We start from the raw sequence: 10,784 nt of genomic DNA, 5'->3' as shown, positions 1-10,784 counted from the left end.
TTTGTGTTTTCGCTTTTGCAAATTCTTTAACGTTTGCATCGCTCGCGTATTTCAACTCATCACTTTCGATTTCCAAATGCTCTTCTGCCTGCCTATTCTATAACTTCGGTTTGAGGTGGGAGCTTGTGACTTACCTTTGTTTTCATTCTTTTCGTTTCTTTTGTGAATTTCAAATCGCATGTCATGTTCATTCTTGCGAGTGGTGAAAATCATGTGGGAAGTGCTCTATTTTGTGTGGCTACTACATACATGCATATGTTCATGTATTGTACATATACATAAAATGATCACTCACAACGATATTTCACAAAACATAATTTGACTCTCAATATGTTGACAAATCACAGCTTTTTAAGTAAAAAACCTCTCGCTCCTGAGGAGTTGCCAACACCCCACCCGTCTCCACCCCACGGCCAACTCAAGAGGTACATCACATTCAACCACAAGATAACACTTAGTCTTTTACTGATGATGCTGTGTTTGAGTCTTTTTCTGGTACAGAATATGAAGGATTAATTAGAGTAGGCAATCCCTTGTTAAATCCGAAATTGATGTTCAAGGTGCTGATGCAAATCACACCATTTGAACCAACCAAATGAATACTGCCAGAAGTCTACTCTGAAGTCACGTCTACAAGGCAGTTGTATGTACCATATCCTCTCTGCACACCAATGCCAGAACTGGAGGAATTATTGCCACTAGCAGGAGAAGGAACTTTGTGGGCAAAGGTGGAAATGAATACCAAACTGGCAAACCCTCACTTGGCAGATCTACTTGAGACCCGAATTGTTACTTTTATGATCACCTACTATTTCCATCGATGGCGAAAAGTGCATCCTGTCCATGCAAGAGGAGGCTACACCACAATTGTCACAGATGATGCAAGTCCCAAAATAGAAGATTTTGGCATATAGCCAGCCTGGCGGAAGGAATAATTGACCATTCCAGAGTATAGCCAACAATACCAGCGTGCCCTGCCAACACGAGTGGACCAACTATACATGCCGGTAAAAAGAAGGATGATGCCCTTGGAGTTCCATGATGCAAAGCTATGTGACTCACATTTGTGCCACAACTCTCCGTCGTTTGTCCCAGCAGCTTTTGCGATAATAGCACAACGACAACAAATGCTGACATGGATACGTGCGTGGCACCGTATTCGAGATCTAGCAATTATGGCAAGTGTATACTTAAAGCTGATCATGGTGCTTATTGACCAACCCAAAGAAAGATATGATGGCTTTGAGGCAGATCAACTACTCTTCAACATGAACCAAGGTCCCAATGAGCACGACATGATGCTGTACTACCACCATCTTAGATGTCTACCAGTATACATACATGTTACATTTGAAGACATGGTAGATACAGGGTTCTAGACTTCACATTCTTCAGTCTCGCCGGAACTTTTATCGCCATGAGTTCGGCGACCAGGTCTTTCGACCTCGGTAATAGGTTCTAGGGACAGAACCTACATCAAGTTGGGGGGATGTTAATCTCATCCTAGATTAACAAGTATGCTCCTCCATTTGAGGACATTAATAAGTGTCATGCAAAGGCACTATAAAAGTTGTAACATTATGGGACACTGGCCACCCAAGGCCTCAGTTAGTAAGTTTTGGGTGCCCAAGTGTAAATAAGGGTCAGTTGTATATAAGACATTTTCTCATAATAATGAATGGATACAATCCCCCTTTATGCTATTAGAGCTCTTGCCTTGTCTTGAGAGAGAGTGAACTCTAGTACATGTGCCTTCTCTATGCTTGTATGCTTGTGTAGAGGAGTGAGAGAGAGAGATTGCCTTGTGTGGTAGTGTGTGCGACTCTATCGTGATAGCGTTGAGGTGAAGCTTGGAGGATTTGAACTTCTCGAAGTGAGCTTGGAGACCTCAAGGGACATGAGCTGGAAGCATTGGTAAGTTTCCTACGACGGTTATGATCTATTGCTTCTTCTAAAGGTGAATGCTTAGAGTTCCTTCTTGGGAGGTGTGGTAGCCCATAACACATTTATCCTTCATTTTGTCCTATCATTGTGTGCAGTTTCTAATTGACACAACCCCTTTTGGCTCTATGAGTTTGGAAGATACGATTTTGATAGGGATAATGTTATTTTTGTCTTTGTCATAGAAATATGTTCCCATGAATTGAGGACACATGTCCATTATAGTTAATAATAGTGTAGATACATCTCATTTTCCTTCTCACCTGGTCTATAGAGCAGTGAAGCAATGGAAGTTTCCTCATCATGCTCACACCTTTTACAACTATCTTTATTCGCATGACATAAGTTTAATCTCTTTGAGCATGCTATCGTATATCAGACTCTAATTCATTTAATATTCACCTTGGTTACACCTCTCTTTAACAAATGGTTCTTTAGGTTCATCTTGATCATACTATCATCATGTTGGAGGTAGATGTCATATCTTCCATAATCATGGTCCCTGACCATGGATTAACATTATTTGGTGCATGAGGGCGTGCCCAAGAATTACATCATAATTGGTGGGCTTTCCAAAGTCCACAATAGTGAATGTATGCTTAAAAGATAGGCCACACGACATTACTTCCATCTCTTTCATTATTCCTATGAGTGTTCCTGAATTTCCATCAGCTAATTTAAGGATGATATTTAAAGGTTTTAGGGGCTTGCTCCCCCATCTTTGCCGATGTATTTGGAAACTTTGCTCATTCCTACTCCTCCATCTAGGATCGCAGTTGTGGTCATGCCCTCCAATTTGATTGGAATGGTGGTATTCACATAACCTTTAAAATACTTACCCACTACACTAACATGCTCATCTTTGGATACTTTCAGTGGGTTTTACCTCATTAACGTCTCCTAACAACTTGGGCTAATTTTTCATCCATTAATGGACTTTATCCTAGTTTTCTTTTTGAGTAAGCCCACGGGCCACCCGACTACCATAAATGGGCCACCCATCGTACTACCTACAAAGCAAGATTAAAAAATGAAAAATAAAAAAGCCCAACGTTCGCCACTTTCGCACACGCAAAAAAAAAACGGCCAGCCCCTCTGTGCATATCTTCGTGGCTTCTCTAGCAACAAGTTCCCCCCTTCTGCACAAGTTCTTGCTTGAGTTCATGGTGTTGTTCCAACCTTTTGGTGTCACAAGTCTTCATTATTTACAGCCCCTGCTTAGCACCTGACTCCTGCATTACCTACATTCAGCCAAGCTTCTTTAAACATACATCTCAAGTGTGATCAGCCCATATACCTTGCTATTTTTATAATATAAAACACACACACACATATATATAGCAATAACCAAAACAATGTGGCACAAGGGTAGAGAGGATTTCTCTCAAGGCTTCCATTAAAAAAAAGAAGTTCTAGCCTATTAAAGGCACGTTGGCTATGGTTATTGACTCTCCATCTGAGCTAAGATATAAAAGCATGGTCCATTAATGAGCTTCTTTTTAATTGTCATGACACCCTACCCGTTCTCATTTCCCTTGGTGTTTTCTCCTAGCATTGATTCCTCGGAGCATAAGTTGCATCTTGTGAATCTCTCGTTCTCTCACGATGTGGTCATGTAGCACTCTTAGGTCTTCTCAGGTTCTAAAGACTTGTTATAGGTTTCTAAGCTCTTTTGACACTTCCCTCTTTTCTAATCATTTTCTCGAGTGATCTTTCGATAATCGATCTTTTCATGATTCCTAGCTCAAGATGCTACCTTCATGGGATACTTCTAAGATTAACTCTAGAGGCCTTGATGTAGGAATCTTATGTGGAAACAACATGATTCGTCGTGCAACGTGGGTCCCTCTTCTAGTTGGGTCCATTGCATCATATCACGTGCTTCACTTAGTCTCAAGATCTCCTCTCTCCGGTTAGGATATTCTTGTAGCTACATTGATGTTTCTTGTGAGTAAGCTGCTGTTGCTATTTGTATTAATGTGGTTAATTATTGGTGTATATCTAGCATCAAATGTCCTGGTTGGGCCATATGATGTTCACCCCTTGGTGGGCTTCCAATTGTTGATCTGGGGTATTCAACATAGAAATCAGGTGTGTTAGGAGGTTCATCAATAATTGGCTTAGTCATGCTAGACTAGCCTCATAAGGAGTGTGGTTCCTGGGCAGGGCTAGTTTGAGAAGGTAACACTACTGTAGGTGGAAAATCTGTCCCTATAGTGATTTATAACAATGATTAGGTTCTTGTTGGTTAGATGCATCTGCACTACTCAAAGGTGGTGCTAACAAAAAGCTAATGGTGGTTTGGGGGGAGCTAAAATAGCTAGCACTCTAGTTATTCTCATCATTCTCTAGGCATGGTACCAGTTGGTTGATTGATGATTTCTATATCTCTACAATTTACTCTGGCTCTTAGAACTGGGCATTCATGACTTAGATTCCCCTCAATTTAAAGTATCTAGATTAGTCCTCTCTCTAAAATTTGATTTATCCTAAGGTTTCTTGATTCACATCTCTAGACTCACATCTACAGACTCACATCTGTAGGATCATGTTTGCAGGTTCACGTGTCTGGGCACATGTCTGTAGATTCATGTCTCTAGGCTCACATATGTAGGTTGTGTCTAGGTTTGAAAAACTCCACCACTTAGGTATATGCAATCCACGCAATAATTTAGGTGTAGGGCATGTATATAAGCATCCCTATTATTATAATAGGTCTTCCATACACAAGGTACTTGTCCAAGACACTAACCTATAGCCTTAGCAAAGAAAGAAAGCTAGCTTCTTATGGTCTTATGGTCTAGTAATATTTTCCCTTGTCTGAACTAGAATTTCTATGCCCAATGCACACCCTCTATACATAAGAGCTTAGGTTCATGAGGAGTGAATTTTTAGTGTCCTCAAATTAAAAAAGTTCCTCATGTGTGGTAAGATTATCTCATGTTCCTAACCTCTCTTTCAATCTACTTACATAAGAGACTAGATTTTGGTGTATACCAATTGTATAGATAACAAATCCAACTTATAAATACACTTAAATAATATTATAATTATTATGATACCTAGGAGATAACTTGTAAACTCATCAAGTATTTATCACTTAGGTATACTTCGAAATCTCAAGCAGATCAATTGACCAACGTATGCTCTGAATTCTTAAGCAAACCAATTGACCAAGGTTGAATGTAGAAAGTGCCCACTTGTAATTTGCATAAACTTAGCTCTAATTTGCATAAACTTATCTCTACGTCTTGTGTAAACTTTAATAAGAAATGTAGATCATCTTCTTGAGACCTTGGAAGAAGCGATTTCATGATGTGACAACACATTAACATCCCATAGTCTAAAGGGCAATAGAGCTCTTGGTTAATATCCATACATAAACATGAACTACATGCTTTGCACTATGTTTTGTAGACTCAACAAGCAAAATGTTATGTTCCCCATTAGAATGTTTTCTAGAAACATAGCAATAAGCATATCTTTAAGTATTTTTTTTACTTTGAGAAGCAATGCAATGGTGAGCGTCGACAAAAATTGGCAAGCTTTGAGCAAGAGATAACAAGGGTATTAATTTTCTTTCCTAATCCTTGGAACTTTTAGGGGAGATATTACCTCCTATCATTCTGCTTTGTGTGTGTGTGTGTGTGTGAGAGAGAGAGAGAGAGAGAGAGAGAGAGAGAGAGAGAGAGAGAGAGAGAGAGAGAGAGAGAGAGAGAGAGAGAGAGAGAGAGAGAGAGAGAATTTGTGTGTGTACGTGTGCTTTTGTTTTTGTTTGGGAGGGAGGATAATATCTCTATTTTCGAAGTCTAAGGGATAATCAAAGGCTTATTAAATACAAAAACTCTTATCATTCAATTACAATAATGGAAAGAAATAGAGATTTTATGAACTATTATAATCTAGCATGTGCTCATCAAGCTGAGCTAAACTTGTGCAATTTGTAGAGGGAGGATGTTAAAAAATGGGATGGGAAATATATTTTTTTCTCATTTATCTAGCATCATATCTTAAGAGACAAGGGGCTTGCAACAACAATTTTCCCAAAATCAACCTCCTCCCAAAGGACCAATCTACTTTCAATAATCAGAGCAGAGGTCTACCGAATTTGGTTGGACTATAGGATTGTTGAATCTCATTCTAGTTTGTTCATCTATGTTGTTGCAAATTTCAAAGGTTGATCGAAGTGGAGATGTCCTTTTTGTTTAAAAGTTAAGCTTGATTTAAGGGGCATGTCTTCTTCAAAAGGAAGAGATCCTTTCCAATTATAGTGAGATGGTTCAAAGAGCACCAAGCTGCTCATATAGATTTAAGAAGCAAATCAATTTCCACTATCTTGAGGGGCGTTCAATAAAATGTAAGAACCAAGGGTAGCTTTTTTCAAGCCTTGTAGTATTCAACATTTGAATAAACGGGTCTTCTTGGTGGGTAATAAAATGCCAGTCCTCCTCCTCCTTATTGATGTCTACCCTCCTCCTGATCCACATGGTTGTTTGATAGTCTCTCTGTGTGCCGTAAGAGACATTCAATGGATTGAATGTCATTATGAAGCGTATCATTTACAAACTTTTGGATGACAAGTTTTTTCTGTTGCTAATTGGGAAGCAAAAAACTTGACCTTTGCCTCCTTTAGCTATTCTTTTTAAAAGTAAAAGAGCTCTGTTGACAATAAATTTGGTAGAGCCATGTCAAAAAAAAAAAATCTATTTTATAAAATTAGGACCAAGGCCCATACTCTTCATGGCTTAGACCAAATAAGGTCATTCAAGCTTGTCAAAAGCTTTCTCAAAGTCAAATTCAAGAAAGGTAAAATCTTGTTTTAGTTTTTTAAGCAAGTTCTATACCTTTCCATAGGGCAATAATAGCATCCACCAAGATGAATTTGCCTTTAATGAATCCTTTTTATTTTGTCTTGGTCTAGCTACTCATTTGACTAGTTAACCTTCTAGATAGGGCTTTAGCAGGGCTAGAATGAAACCAAGAAGTGTAGATTTTGTAGTGGAGGAAAGATGGCAAAGAGTGGGAAACGGGTCAGATTAGACAATGGAGTTCAAGAGTTGAGAGGAGATGTTAGTGAAGGAAGACAAGAGAAAGGAGAAGCAGTAGACTGTACTTTTCTCTATTGTTTGTTAGACTAAGTTATTGAAGGAGATGTCAAGGTGGTTTGAAATCTTGGACCAAATTTTTTTCCAAGACCCTTGAGTACTTGTCCTATTTCTTGGAATTTACCTCTACTAGATTCTACCATGTTGAAGTCACTAGCAATCAAAGAAGGAGAATTGGTGTGAAGAAGGAAATGCCATAGTTGGGGCATGGAATTGTGGGCACTAGAAGCATAAATAGAGATAGAGGTAAAAGGGCCATAAGCAAAGTTTAAGGTAACATACACCCATATGTTATGGGATCAAAATTAGTATATACCAATGAAAATAAATGCCAAGAGCAGCTCCACTCATCCCATCATTCTGATTGGTGAGACAAATAATGAGTAGTGAATGGTATTCAAACTTTTGAGAAGATCATCTCCTTCTACTTTAAGATCTTAAAGAGAAAGAAAGTCAAGTCTTAGATCCCTAGCCATTTGTTGATAACACCATCTCTCTCAAAGGAATTGAGATACCTTGGATGCTTTAAGAGAGTAATTTCAAAGCTTCTTTCATATATGGGAAGGATTTTTCTTTGGGATTAAAGAGGATTCACCTTTACTATTGTTATGCCCTTGCCCTTATCTTTAGCATGAATAGATCTAAAACATCCCTAAGTGCTTTATCTCTGATTTTAGCTAGGGCCAGTGGTGGGGATTCACCCACCTTGTAGAGCCTTCTTTTTTGGGAGCTATCAGGGATTAGAGCAAGGGCCTTACTCTTATCTTGAAATTCTAGGTTGTCTAATGAGTGGTAGGAATGGTTTAGAAGAGTTATTTGGGGGAGGGGGGTGGGGACTAAGGGCGAGGTGTAAGCAAGAGAGGTTGCATGGGTGGCTAGGGGCTCTTTTTTCTTTTGATCCCAAGTCTAGCCTTTCTAGGAGAGTCCTTTAGGTAGTGACCTTTGATCCTAGGAAAGAAGCAAGAGTTTCAATGCTATGTGTTGAATTTCAATGCATTCATCTTATTTGGGTACCATGTACTAGATACCACATCAAATTCGGATGTACGATATCAATTTAGATACACAAATCTAAATTGGTTACCTTGTTTATATAAACTAGATACATGATATCCATTTTGGGTACATAATAACCTATTTGATTGCCATGTTGCACGAATTGGATGCTATGTTTCTGATTTAGATGTGTGATATCCAATTTACACTAGAAAATCAATAAAGATTTTTTGGTATCCAATTTACAATATATAGCTAAAAATCAATGAAGACAACTTTAACTTGAAGACTATTCGATTCTAGGCACACCCTAGAGGTGAAATATAGATTTTATTATTGTGAACCATAACTTAAGTTGGCTCTTGCAGTAGCAGAGAGCTGGATGTGAAAATATGCTTTAAAAACAAGATGGCTTAGCTTGGCTTTGAGTTTTTCCTTAAGCTTTTGTGTGCCTTTTTCCCTTGGTGCATTTACTAGGCTTCCATGTTCCTTGTGAATCTAGCCAAAAGAGGAATAGAGCCCAAAAAAAAAGAACAACTCTAAAAATTAAAACTATGCTCAAGAAAGCCATACTTGAGGGTTAAATTGGATTTGACCTGCAAGTTATAATCTAGCTCTCCTTTTTGTTATGTTGAAATGTCTATAGATATATGACTTCTATTTTCTCTACATGTATAAAATATTTAAGAATACACACACCCACACACATGTATACATATATACATGTGTATAGGAAATATATGTGTTTATATATATAATCTAACACACACACACACACATGCACGCACGCACGCACGTGCACGTGCATGCAAAGCAAGTAGTGAGACATAGAGATGCATTGAAAAAAGGAGTAGTATTTTGACTACATGCCTGCTCCTAGTAACATGACAAGTGTGTACTCCTAGTAACATGAAGCTAATTGGTGATGTCAATTCTAGCCAACACCAAAATCTACCAAAAATATAGTGGGCTTTTCCTGAGAGCTTTCATGTAACTCTAATAAGCTTCTTAGATGATGAAGGAGGTGAAGATAGTGAAGGAGTGGCTATGTTTGTGAATGATGAGGAAGGAAAAAGTTGAGACAAAGGCAAGGAGGACGACGATATGGAAATAGACCTCTATTCTTTAAATATTTGCACAATCTTAGCATGTCATAGAAGAAGAAGAAGAAGAAGAAGTAGCCATGTTGTGACAAAGGCATTGTGTTTGGTGACAAACACCATATCTCTCTGACGACCATGGTATCAATGACATCGTCCCCCCAAAGCCTTTTATTAGAAAAAATAGTCTCTCTCTCTCTCTCTCTCTCTCTCTCTCTCTCTCAAATTAAAGAAAAGGGAGGATGAGAGACCATGGCATTGATGCTATGGTTCTTGAGCCCCCCCCCCCCCCCCCCCGTAAAAAAATAGTCTCTCATCTCTCTCTCTCTCTCTCATGATATTTATATATATATCAATGAAAAAGTTTTAATTCTTAGTTAAGAATTAACCATGACCATTTTTCTTCACTTTAGCTTTTTCTTTGTGGATTATTTGGTATTTTACTTAAGTTAATTGCCACAGGATTTTTCCAATTTACAAGAGATTGCTTTTGAACATTATGAGAGAGAGAGAGAGAGAGAGAGAGAGAGAGAGAGAGAGAGAGAGAGCTAAGAGTTGGTAGTGAGGCCATGGTGGCCTCGTCCTCACAATCCTCCCAATGGTGAGGTCATGGTGGCCTTGTCCTCACACAATCCTCCCCTTGGTGGGCTCCTCCTCTCAAAATCCCCCCTTTCTTTCATAAGCCATAAGAAGTAGCCTTAGGATTTGAAGGTCAAAACAAGAGTTGCTTTGACCATTCTGATGAGCCCACAACAAGCTCCACAATCTAAACCTTAAAAAATATTTTAAAAAACTTAGTGGACTAAGGTCCTAAAAGTTTGCTTTATTTTTCTTCTTTTTTGGCTCAAATATATATGGCTTGTCGCAATGGTGAACATGGCTTGTCACTTCAACTCTTAATAAAAACTTATACCCATGTCCCTTAGGGAAGGCATTGGGGCAGCGGGTTGGGGGTGGTGGGCCATCGTGGTGGTGTCGGGCCCGCCTCTCCTAATTTCCTCATAAGTCACAACAATAGCCCCTTGCAAAAATGAGTATGACTTTTGGTCCTGATATCAAAGAAAGCCATTCTAGAGGTCAAAAGAACAAGTTCTTTTGACTATTGTGATCCTTGCAACATGATCTTAAATATTAATTTGAGCACCATGGTCAATTATCATTCCCTCCCCCCCCTCCCCCCTCCCTCTCCCTCTTCTTGCACCAATAGTCGTAAGCACACCGATCAATGATAAGAGGAGTCACCATTTTATTGCTTGTAGAAATAGTCATTAGCACAACCAATTAGTGCTAAGAGAAGGGAGTTATATTTATTGCTTGTAATGCTCTCTATCGAAGGTCAAAGACCAAGAGAAAGAGTGCAAAAGGTTTGAAGAAGAAGAGGGAAGAACTCCATAAGCTACTTGTGACCATCATTAGAAGGCTAGCTAGCTTCACGTGAAAATTTCACTCTAAAAAATATTAAAATTTCGCATTGTTTAAACAAAGCATGCTAAAGATAATTACTCACACTAGAAGTAGTCATTGGTACAAAAGCATGCTTAGCATAATTACTTGTATTAGAAGTATTCATTGGTACAACAACTCACCCTAGAGGACATGCATGGGATACATGTAAAAGAGAAGTAAATGATGGAGACGAGGA

The sequence above is a fragment of the Cibotium barometz genome, chromosome 12, assembly GCF_041138505.1.
Source record: "Cibotium barometz isolate CiBa-2024 chromosome 12, ASM4113850v1, whole genome shotgun sequence".
NCBI lineage: Eukaryota > Viridiplantae > Streptophyta > Polypodiopsida > Cyatheales > Cibotiaceae > Cibotium > Cibotium barometz.
The sequence above is the reverse complement of the archived record's forward strand: the minus strand, read 5'-3'. Positions refer to the sequence as shown.